The following is a 12858-nucleotide window of genomic DNA, read 5'->3' as shown; positions in this document are numbered from 1 at the left end:
ATTATTGCTGCAATCTTCATTTGATTGTTGGATATACCTCCACAGCAATTGATTTTGATACACATATATCTTTTATACCATTTATTAGCAGCAATGGTCCAGTTCTGGTGGTTGACCACACTATGCTCCACCATGTTTGAGTCCTCATAGTGAAGCAAGCCCCGGTTCTTCCATATGGTTTGGTTGCCTGGTGGATTTGGCATATGCATTCCTCAATGACCAATGAGTTTTCCCTGACCAAGTCAATTCCTTCAGATATTTGCTTTATGTGAATTGTTTGCCATGTAAGTAATCTAGTTCATGTTCTATATCACATGTCATGTTAATATATTGCATGGTTGGCTATTTAGCTGAACAATCATGGATATTATGACTATATACTAATGTTGAATTTTTTTGCATACTTCCTTTTTTTGTAGAAGTTCTATACCCATCTGAATGAATAACATAAAATGTATGAAGAAGGACTTTTAGTCCGTAACATGTAAGGTGTTATATACACCGTGTCGATCGCCGCCAATCCTTTGCACCAGGATGGTGACTTATCTATACAATTGTATCAATCAGGGTATTAGAAATGGCTTTTATGCTCTATATGTATTGCCTGTACATGTATATTATTGATATTTTGTAATAAAATGTATACTTTTATACATTCGGTTTGATCTGTCTATTAACGATCCCAAGGGGTCCCTCACCATACCTCTGGTACTAGGTGTTTTCTCTATGTTTTCTATTAGCCCTCGTATCAGCTTGTACCATAGGGTATAGTGACAGGTTCTCTTTAGCCTCATATGGTACCTACATAAGAGCCATAAGCTGAACAGAAAAGTTACATAAATGTCAGTTATCGCCTTTTCTGTCCAGGTGTGTTTACATTCACACGGACATTAGTGAATGGTCTTTATTGCTTTTTCTAGGTTTACTAGTCTGTTGAAATACCATATATATACAAAATGTCAACTGAAATGTTCCCTTTCCCATATCGTTACGTTCTGGAGTCATGCCTTCAAGCGGTATTAAACCAAAAAGCAAACATTTATTATATTGCAGCTTACCAAGTCTTATGCCCTGTACACACAGTCGGACATTGATCGGACATTTCGACATCAAAATCCATGGATTTTTTCCGACGGATGTTGGCTCAAACTTGTTTTGCATACACACGGTCACACAAAGTTGTCGGAAAATCCGATCGTTCTGAACGCGGTGACGTAAAACACGTACGTCGGGACTGTAAACAGGGCAATAGCCAATTGCTTTTGTCTCTTAATTCATTCTGAGCATGCGTGGCACTTTGTGCGTCGGATTTGTGTACACACGATCGGAATTTCCGAGAACGGATTTTGTTGTCGGAAAATTTTATAGCAAGCTTTCAAACTTTGTGTGTCGGAAATTCCGATGGAAAATGTGTGATGGAGCCCCCACATGGTTGGAATTTCCGACAACAAGGTCCTATCACACATTTTCCGTTGGAAAATCCGACCGTGTGTACAGGGCATAAGATGTAATGGCGGCATTTGTTTTCTTTTTTTGGGCTTTTTTATCTTAGTTCTTAGCAAGTCTGTAGAATGTAGCAGTTAGAGAGATGAGACAAACCATTTAACACTGTCTGGGGGTGCTTACAATGATCAACTTTTATTTATTTATTTATGGAAAAACTTTATCCCAAAAAGGAAAAGAAAAATGTTTTGCTGCAACTGTATATAGTGAATGTAATTCAGCTTCAGTGGCTAAGTGGTCAGCACTTCCGCATGGCAGCAATGGGGTTGTTGGTCTGAACCCCAACGCATGGCATTACCTGCCTGGAGTTTGCATGTTCTCCCTGTGCCTGTGTGGGTTTCCTCTCACACTCCGAAGTCATGCTGGTACTGTAGGTTAATTGCAGGGGTGGCTGGTGGAAACATTTTTTGGGGGGGGCGGCAAACAGTATACCAAAGGGTATCAGACGCATGAATAAGGGGTGGCTGCGGCCGTGTATAGATTCATGCTATGCATAAATCTATCCATTGCATATAGGGGGTGGCCTGGAGAGAGGGGGGCGGTGCCCGGGCACCCCAATGGACGGGCCGCCGCCAGTTAATTGGCTCCTGTCTAAATTGGTCCTTGTATGTGTATGAATGTTAGGGACCTTAGATTGGAAGCTCCTTAAGGGCAGGGACTGATGTGCATGTGCAATATACACTATTTTACCAAAAGTATTGGGACACCTGCCTTTATGCACACATGAACTTTAATGGCATCCCAGTCTTAGTCCGTAGGGTTCAATATTGAGTTGGCCCACCCTTTGCAGCTATAACAGCTTCAACTCTTCTGGGAAGGCTGTCCACAAGGTTTAGGAGTGTCCCTATGGGAATGTTTGACCATTCTTCCAGAAGCGCATTTGTGAGGTCAGGCACTGATGTTGGACGAGAAGGCCTGGCTTGCAGTCTCCGCTCTAATTCATCCTAAAGGTGTTCTATCGGGTTGAGGTCAGGACTCTGTTCAGGCCAGTCAAGTTCCTCCACGCCAAACTCACTCATCCAGTAGGCTCTAATAGGCTTCAAAAAAGGTGAACTTGGAGCACAAAGCATTGCGCTCGCAGACCACCCAGGTGTGTTAGAAAAGAAAATGAATATTTGCTTTTCTAACACTGAACTGCCTCTCAGCCAATCAGGAGGCACGGGTCTAATACCCGTTAACTGATTGGCTGAAGGCACAGGCGATCCTATTGGCCGCCTAACAGAAGGCAAGAAGAGATGCATTGAGGACACAAGAGCTGTTGCCTGACCTGCGCTACCCGTCCCACAGCTCGCCACTGTCACCCGTGGTCAGACCCAACCACCACGATGGGGTAAGTGCCGGTCAGACAGCGGGCAGGCAGAGGCGGGAGGTGTCACAGTGGCTGCATTTGCTGGGCACATTTGGCTGCATTTTCTGGTCGCAGTTGGCTGCATTTTCTGGGCACAGTTGGCTGCATATGATGGGCACAGTTGGCTGCATATGATGGGCACAGTTGGCTGTATTTTCTGGGCACAGTTGGCTGCATATGATGGGCACAGTTGGCTGCATATGATGGGCGCAGTTGGCTGCATATGATGGGCGCAGTTGGCTGCATATGATGGGTGCAATTGGCTGCATTTTCTGGGCACAGTTGGCTGCATATGATGGGCACAGTTGGCTGCATATGATGGGCACAGTTGGCTGCATAAGGTGGGCGCAGTTGGCTGCATATGATGGGCGCAGTTGGCTGCATATGATGGGCGCAGTTGGCTGCATATGATGGGCACAGTTGGCTGCATATGATGGGCACAGTTGGCTGCGTTTGATGGGCGCAGTTGGCTGCATATGACGGGCATAGTTTGCTGCATATGATGGGCGCAGTTGGCTGCATTTTCTGGGCACAGTTGGCTGCATTTGATGGGCACAGTTGGCTGCATATGATGGGCACAGTTGGCTGCATATGATGGGCACAGTTGGCTGCATATGATGGGCACAGTTGGCTGCAATTGATGGACAGAGTGAGGCTGCAATTGATGTTTTTGTTTCAGAATTTTTCAGTTCGTTTGCACCACCCCTCCAAAAATTTTGAGCACCAGCCGCCACTGAGTATGTGTATGTATGAATGTATGAATGTGAGTTAGGAACATTAGATTGTAAGCTCTTTGAGGGCAGGGACTGATGTGAATGAGTAAAGCTCTGCGTAAAATTGACAGAGCTACTGTATATAAGTACCTGTAATAAATACAATTTGCTAGTGTATTTAAATCTTTTAGTCAATCTAAAGCCTCGTACACACGGTACGATTGTTGGCAGGGGATTGTCTGTTGGCTGACTGTTGTCCTAAAATCTTACCGTTAGTACGCTCCTTTTGACAATTGTTGTCCAACTTTCGGCCAACAAATGTTGGATGGCAGGCTAGTACATTTTCGGCGGACAACAGTTTGTCGTCAGATTTTCGTATGGCCAGTACACAAATCCGTCACACAAAAGTCAAAAGTACAAACACACATGCTCGGAATCAATGCTCACCAAACACGAAATTAGCAGAAGGGGCCCAAAGGGTGGCGCTCAAGAGCTGAAATTCCTCGCAGTACGTCACTAGTGTTCGTGTTTGTGGCACGACAATTGTGTACGGTTAGTAGGCAAGACAAGTTCCTGGCACACGCCCTTTTGACAAAAATCAAACGCTCGGTTGGCCAACAATCGTAACGTGTGTGCGAGGCTTTACACTCCCCTTCCCCCAGACTGACAATGCTGTGCCTCCTGTGCGCCTTCTTCCAGAGTGGGGGCACCCAAAAAAGGAAAACTAATGCAGAAACCAAATCTAATGATTGCTAAGCTGCAATATATTATATTTATGGGTTTAATACCACTTTAATAACTTTTTTATTTTTTTATTTTTTTACAGATAACACATTTTAAGATGTCACAAACCCTTCCTCTATAAATAAATCTCTCCGTGGTCTTTCCTCTAAACTTCCTCTTTAAGAAATGTATGATTGGGGGTGATGGATTGTCCCAATCACAGTCCCAATCACAGTCAGCACACGGATAACCTCCATATGTTCCACATTCCATCACATCCTTCACAAGGCCGCTCCCACACTCCTTTTTCTCACAGTCCTCTGACACATGACAGCCGCTTCTACTGTAAATATAAAACAGTTTTCACGGACTCGGGGGGGGGTGGCCTTTTTTTTTTTTTTTGTACTTTTTTTTTTTTTACTTTTTTTTTTTCCTCTCCAGCGGTTCCCAGGCAGCGTAGAGAGTAGATTTCACCGCACTTTTCCAGTTTATTTATTTTGCTGTGATAAAAAAAAAGCATTTCCCCTACTAAAAATACATTTATTTCCTGTTAATAAAACCCGCTGACCCCGTGTGTGCGCTACCAATTCTCGGCTCAGAGAATGCAGATTCTCACAGTTTTTTTTTTTTGGAGAAGAGGGATATTTTTTTCCCAAAACAAAGTTTACATTTGATCTTGTTGGAGGGAATAGTGTAGATTATAAAGTGACTGGGATGTAGAAGCGGATGTAGGAGACGGCCAAGAATAACAGACGGGGTGAGAACAGCAACCGCTACAGAAAAAAAAAAAAAAAAGAAATTAATTAGTGTATTAAAACACTGAGATCAAGAGGAAATCATCTGATAAGACATTCTTCTGTTAAATAAGCAAAACCAAACAAGAGGCTTAAAGGAACAGTTAATGTAGACCAATTTACTGGTATTATTTTTTTTTTTTAATAAAATACCATTTACACTTTCTCTTTTACATCTCAGTGCTGCTGATCTCCTCCGGTCTCTTTGCATCTCATCCCCTCTCCTCCCCATTCTTAGCCTGCCTGTTCAGATGAGACTGTATGGAGTTTCAGTTAGAGAGCAATGGTCTAAAAGTAAACAGATCCTGCTATGCTCTTTGAAAAATGGATAGAGAGCGATGGTCTAAAAGTAAACAGATCCTGCTGTGCTCTTTGAAAAATGGATAGAAAGCGATGGATAGTGCTTTGTGAAACCTTTGTCATGGATGCACTCTCTATTAAATTCAGCTTCAGAATACTTTATTAATTCCAATTGAAATGTAGCCAAGGCCCGGGACCCCTGAGGCCTAATGGTGACCTCCAGAGTTAGGGATAGCTGACATCCTTCTATGCAGAGTGAGTTACGAGGCATGGTGGGTGCAATGCTAGGTAGATGAATGGGCGCCAGGCACTTCTTGAATGCAATGAGATTTATTGTTTTTTAAACAGAACTGTGGGAGAGAGGGTTAGAGCCAGAACACCATTTAGCAGTTGCAATGTTAATTGGCAGACTCGGAGACTTCTACAGGTAGACAGCTATGCAGGGAAAGGTATCCAGCAAGACACCACATCTGCATGAGTAGGACCGCTGTCTCCTATGGCAACAGTCTTGTAACAGTTTCTAACACAAGTTGTAACAAACTTCTTCTACAATCATTTCTTGTATATCTTCACTCAACTGAGCTCCCATTCTCTCTCACTAGACTTGCTGATCCACTGCCATCGGATCCCCTGAGCTCTTCCAAACTTCTCACTGAGTATCGTCCTCAAGCGTCACCCCCGTGTCCTTGCTGGGTCCCTAGCTTGGCATTCACAGATACTCCACAAGCGTCACCCCACTGGCCTGCTCCATCCCTGGCTTGACACACAAGACTGCTCTGCAAGCGTCACCTCCACTGGCTGGGTCCCTGGCTTGACCCCTGCTGAAGTTTCCCAATTCTTCACCGTCCCTGGTTGGTGAGAATACTGCTCAGGTACTTGCTTCAGCTACTCACTGTGGTCCCTGGTAAAAAGGTGGTTGGTCCCTTAGTGGTGACAGCTTCCCCTGTACCTCCGACCACGACAGGACAATTGCTCCCCCCCCCCCGGGAAAATAGCGAGCGGGTGAGCCGGCAGATGAATGAGCAGGCCGGCGGGTGAGCGAGCGGACGGCAGGCTGGTGAGTGAGCAGGCCGGCGGGAGGTCAGGCTGGTGAGCAGGCTGGCGCGTGACTGAGCGAGCAGGCAGGTGTTCTGTCAGGAAGCCGCTACCCATCTGAATATGAAACTGAAGTGACGTTGCATCACGGCCATCTTGGTACACCCGCACTCGTCCGCAGTAAGCCTAGAGTTATAAGTCGGCAAGCGGACATCTTTATACTAGCTGAGTTTACTGTTAAAAATAACTGTGAAAAGCAAGACTCCGGTGAGTGTATAAAGATGTCCGCTTGCCGATTTCAAACTCTAGGCTTACTGCGGACAAGTGCGGGTGTACCAAGATGGCCGCAATGCAATGTAACTTTGGTTGCATATTCTGATGGGTAGTGGCTTTCTGACATCATCTCTCACCGCCCGCCCGCCCACTCACCCTGCACCACCGCAGCTCAACTTCTGACAGAACAACGCCATCACTGTGCAGGCGCGGGCAGCAGAGAGATTACATCATCTCTCACTGCCCGCCCTCACTCTGGGACACAGCCACTGGCAAGTGACAATCCGCATCTTGTGACAGGCGACGTTGGCAAGTGACAATCCGCATCTGGTGGCAGGCAACGGTGGCAAGTAACACACTCAGGGCTCCCACTGATTCTGCATTATGGTGAGTTGAACTATTTAATTCTCTATATTACAATGCAATAATAGAAAAAATGCGCTTCAATCATCCTGACACCATATCAACCATGGTGCCGTGATGATTGAAGCGCAAACACCAGCCATTGTCCCGACAAATTGCCCGCAAACTTTTCTGGCAGTGCCCCTCCCGAGACTAGACTCTGGATCCGCCCCTGCATGGATCATGTTTCATTCATAGAAGCTGGTAATGTGGCTGATGAATAGATGAACTGATGGGGGCCTAGGCAAATAAGCATCTTCAATTTATATTGATAAGGATTGCAATGGGCACAGGGAATCTACCCGACTCACATTGTTCTTTGTCATCAGACACAAACTGCCAAACCTTCAGGGAAACCCAAATGTGCCTCTTTTCTCAAAAAGGGCCCTCAAGGAGTGATTAGTGCTTCCCAGTAAAGCCCCTCACTCATCATCGGGGCACCCGGAGACTGATTGGATCATCTTCATTTTACATTGATGGGGATGGCAGCCGACACAGACAACCTACCTCACTTGCATTGTTCCTCACCATTTAAGCCAACTGCCAAACTTTCAGGGAACCCTAGGTGCAGGGTGGTACACCCATTCTATGGCATGTATTAACAGTGTTGGAGGGGGTGCAGTTCTGGATCCTTGCCCTGGGCTCGGGACAACCCTATCCTGGTACAGACCTGTACTATCCCCCCTTGTTTACATGAAAGTTGTAGCTGGACCCTCTAAATAGCTACTGGGCCCAACTCATCCTCTTTACATCAGTTACACATAATGAAGACAATGACAGTGATAAGGTTAAAGTCAATCAATTATTTCAGAGGTCGGGATTTGGTGGGGTACAGATTGATATATACACTCGGATCCGTATGTGTGTTCATAATCCACAGGCAATTTTGGGAACTTGATATGCAGATAAAATCCAGAAAAGGCTGGGGACAGTGAGGGGAAGAGACGGCCAGAATTCTTGCATGGGTCATTCTGAGCTCATACTTGGCAGGGATAGATATAGAGGATAAAATGAGTCTGACAGATGTCAGGAGTTACAAACACAACACACACTGCCTGCCAGGGTCACCGGCAAAAAATGACACTCTCTTCTAGTGATGAGTGAATTGATTAGCAAGTCAGAAAAAAGAGAGACTTCCAACATGTCAGAAAGAGTGTGGTGGTCCCAGGGCCATCTTTAATATTGATTGGACCCTGGGCAAATTTTCTTGGGCCCCCCCCCCATGCAGTTTTGCTTTCCACCTGCTCTGAGACATACAATAAATAGCAGCTAGACTCAAAATCAATATACTGAATCAGATCAGACAGCGATTGCGATTGGTTGCCAGAGGTTACAGTGTATCATTACCGCTCACTGACTGGTTGCTAGAGGTTACAGCAAACATTTCGGCTCACTGACTAGTTGCTAGAGGTTACAGCACATGATTTCTGCTTGTTGATTGGTTGCTAGAGATTACTGTACATCAGTACTGCTCTCTGATTGGTTACTGCACATCATTACTGCTTACTGATTGGTTGCTAGAGGTTACAGCACATCATCTCCTCACTGCCTGCACACCATGGACTGGACCTTGCTCACCTGTGCACCCCAAACTGTAATTCCTTCTCTGCCTACCTCTGCACATCCCACACTACTCTCCCCCCCCACTAATTTGCTTACCTTTGCAGAACAGGCGGATGGTAGGCCTGTTGTAGGCAGGATTTTCAAGCATGCCCCTTTAACTCCCCAGTTGGTAGCATTCAGTATAGGTGATGGTGGATATGACCTCAGAGGGGCATGATATACATATGAATACCACCTCTGTTTACATAGAATGCTGCCGGTCCACCACTATTTACATATGAATGCTGCTGCTATTTACATATCAATGTTGGTATTTACATGTAAACACAGGGTCTGCAGGTGAGTCATCTGTACACAACAATAGGGCAGAGCTGGGCAGCATTAGTACCACACTTCACATTGAGATATTAGGACACAGCACGGGAGTAAAACCTCAAGGGACGAGGGAATTTAAACTGGGATAGTTGGCAAGTATGAGGTAGCTGCTTTGGGCCCCACAACAATGACAGGGCCTAGGGCAGCTGCCCCTTTTGCCCTGCCTTAAAGACGGCCCTGGGTGGTCCCATCCCTAGTTAGATATACCAATAAAAAAAAAAGTACCCCCTAGATGGGACTAGAATAGACCACCAAACACTAGATAAATGTAAACAAAGTTTGGCAGGCACAGTCACACAGGGGTTACGTTTATTTACACAGATCATGCTTCTACAGGGCATAGGGAGTCTGGGACCATTGGCTGGCACATGCTAACCGTGCAGCCTTATTTAAGGCTCTGGTCTGCCTCCGGCTTACTGCCCTTATAAAGCACACATTGCTTACAGCCGGAATCTAATTATTATCATATACCTATCCTCACACCGATGTGGGAATAGATTTCTCCAAACCAACTATTTTCCTGAAGGGCGTCCTGTGCCTCTCCTGACATTCTGACTTATTTTTTGACTTGTTTCAACTCCTGATATGGAATCGCTTCAATTGAGCTTATACATGTGACCATTCTCCATCTTGTACCCCTGACGAATGTGTTAAAAACCGGAAACGCGTCGGTTATTAGGGCACTTCACCCATTGAAGAGTACCAGGGTCATTTTTGTATTTTGTTTGCTTTTTGTGTTTTGCTTTGTTCTATGCACTACTAGACGCTATACGTCTTTTTTTAATGTATATATACTCACCTGTCTTATTGTTCCATATTTGTGCAATAAACTTTGTTTACATTTATCCAGTGTTTGGTGGTCTAATAAAGTCCCATCTAGGGGGTACTTTTTTCTTGGTATGATTAGCAAGTCAGATCACTCAGGCAACTGCCTTGAAAAAGTATTCATACCCCTTGAAATTTTTGACATTTTGTCATGTTACAACCAAAAACGTAAGTTTTATTGGGATTATGTGATAGACCAACACAAAGTGGCACATAATTGTGAAGTGGAAGGAAAATGATAAATGGTTTTCACATTTTTTACAAATGAATATGTGAAAAGTGTGGGGTACATTTGTATTCAGCCCCCTTTACTCTGGTACCCCTAACTAAAATCTAGTGGAACTACCGTATTTATTGGCGTATGACACTTATAACACTTAATTTTAAGAGGGAAGTTTCAGGAAAAAAACTTTCCACAGCCCCCTGCACAGCAAAAGAACCCCCTGCACAGCAGATTCGCAGAGCCCTTTCCCTGCACAGCACACGGACTGCTTTCATTATAAAGCCCCCCTGCACTCCCAGGAGACCCCAGTCTCATAGTCTCCTGCCAGCATACTCGAAAGTTGAGAAAACATCACTGTCAGCCCCTTCTCATACACCGCTCCTCCTTTGTGACCAGTGGCAGTGCGTCCATAAGGGCGCACGGGAGCCGCCCCCTCTCTCCTGCCACCCCCTCTAGCACCAATAGATAGATTCGTGCATTGCATAAATCTATCTATGGCCACCGCTGCCACCCTCCATTCAGGCCCGAAAAGGGGCCGGGCGCCATATGCTCTAATAGGCGTCAAAGAAGGTGACCTGCGAGCGCCATGCTGGGCACTCGCAGGTCACTCAGCTGTGCTAGAAAAGCGAATGAATATTCCCTTTCCTAACACTAAACTCTCCGCCTCTCCGCCAATCAGGTACTCGGATCTGTCACTCGTCACCTGATTGTCTGAAGCGACAGGCGCTGTGATTGGACGCCTATCAGGTGTCCAATCATAGCAGAGGACGGGAAGAGAGGACCTGAAAAGACATTGAGGAGCATCGAGGAGCTGTCCCACCGAGACAGGGTAAGTGTAGACAGGGGGCAGGGGGCACACTGGCAGCATTTAATATGGAACACTGGCAGCATTTGATATGGCACAGTGGCAGCATTTGATGGGCACAGTGGCTGCATTTGATGGCACAGTGGCGGCAATTGATGGGCACAGTGGCTGCGTTTGATGGCACAGTGGCTGCGTTTGATGGCACAGTGGCTGCGTTTGATGGCACAGTAGCGGCAATTGATGGGCACAACAGTGGCTGTGTTTGATGGCACAGTGGCTGCGTTTGATGGCACAGTGGCTGCGTTTGATGGCACAGTAGCGGCAATTGATGGGCACAACAGTGGCTGTGTTTGATGGCACAGTGGCTGCGTTTGATGGCACAGGGGCGGCATTTGATGGGCACAGTGGCTGCGATTGATGGTACAGTGGCTGTGTTTGATGGCACGGTGGCTGTGTTTGATGGCACAGTAGAGGCAATTGATGGGCACAGTGGCTGAGATTGATGGTACAGTGAGGCTGCAATTGATGTTTTTTTTTCAGAATTTTTCAGTTTGTTTGTGCCCCCCAAAAATTTTGAGCACCAGCCGCCACTGTTTTTGACTCATGTTGTAAAACATCACTGTCAGCCTCTTCTCATACGCCGCTCCTTCTTTGTGATCCACATTGTAAATCATTATTTACAGCCCTTTCTCTTACAACGTTCCTCCTGTGTCACTCTCAATGTAAATGGAAGTCTGTAATATCTCAAGTAACGCCGCTCTCTCGTGGACCCGGTCATGTGACTCTCCTCTGCTTGCTTCATTGATGGTCACACGACCGCTCTCCTCCTCCAATCAAAAGCTACACTCGAGGAGGAGGTGGAGCGGGAGGAGGAGAGCGGCCAGAACGAGCGGCTTTACTTGAGTTATTACAGGCTTCCATTTACATTGAGAGTGACACAGGAGGAACGTTTTATGAGAAAGGGCTGGCAGTAATGTTTTCTTAACTTTAAAGTATGGCAGCGCTGTCCCAGGGCCAGGAGAGGTGGGGCAGCCGGCCTGACACCCCCCCAATGGGTGGGACCCGGGGCGCACCGCCCGATCCCTGCCCCCCCCCTTTGTAAGCAAAAAATATATATCGGCGTATAACACGCAGGCATGGTTTACCCTCTGTTTTCAGGGGGAAAAAGTGAGTGTTATACGCTGATAAATACGGTAATTGTCTTCAGAAGTCACCTAATTATTAAATAGAGACCACCTGTGTGTAATTAAATCTCAGTATAAATACAGCTGTTCTCAGAAGCCCTCAGAGGTTTGTTAGAGAACCTTAGTGTACAAACAGCATCATGAAGGCCAAGGAACACACCAGACAGGTCAGGGATAAAGTTGTAGAGAAGTTTAACCCCTTCCCGCCGACCGAACGCATATATGCGTCCTCGGCTTTCCGGGGTTATACCGGGATGATGCCCGCAGCTGCAGGCATCATCCCGGTACCGTTGTTTTCAGCGGGCGATCGGCTACCCGAATATAACAACCGATGCGGCTAAAAGCCGCTCGGTTGTTATACCGGAGGAGCGGGAGGGGACATCCCCCCCCTCCCGCCGCCTCCCGCCGCTGTTACCGGGCCTCCCGTGCGATCGGGAGTCCCGGTGTCCGGTCCGCTGCCTTCGGCGGCTGGGGGCGGACTGGAACGAAGCTGCGAGCGGCTTCGTTCCAGCCTTCTTCTTGTAAATGCGGAAGCGACGTCATGACGTCACTTCCCGTTTACTCGGCTGCCAATGGCGCCGAATTTAAAAAAGTACACAGTATTCAGAATCGCCGTTTTCGGCGATCTGAATACTTTGAAGTGTAAAGGAGGGATGGGGGGTCTTTTAGACCCCCCATCCCTCCATAAAGAGTACCTGTCACCACATATTACTGTCACAAGGGATGTTTACATTGCTTGTGACAGCAATAAAAGTAAAAAAAAAAAAAAAAAAATGTAAACACAATTTATAA

The sequence above is a fragment of the Aquarana catesbeiana genome, linkage group LG06, assembly GCF_042186555.1.
Source record: "Aquarana catesbeiana isolate 2022-GZ linkage group LG06, ASM4218655v1, whole genome shotgun sequence".
NCBI classification, from domain to species: Eukaryota; Metazoa; Chordata; class Amphibia; order Anura; family Ranidae; genus Aquarana; species Aquarana catesbeiana.
Note: the sequence above shows the minus strand (reverse complement) of the source record.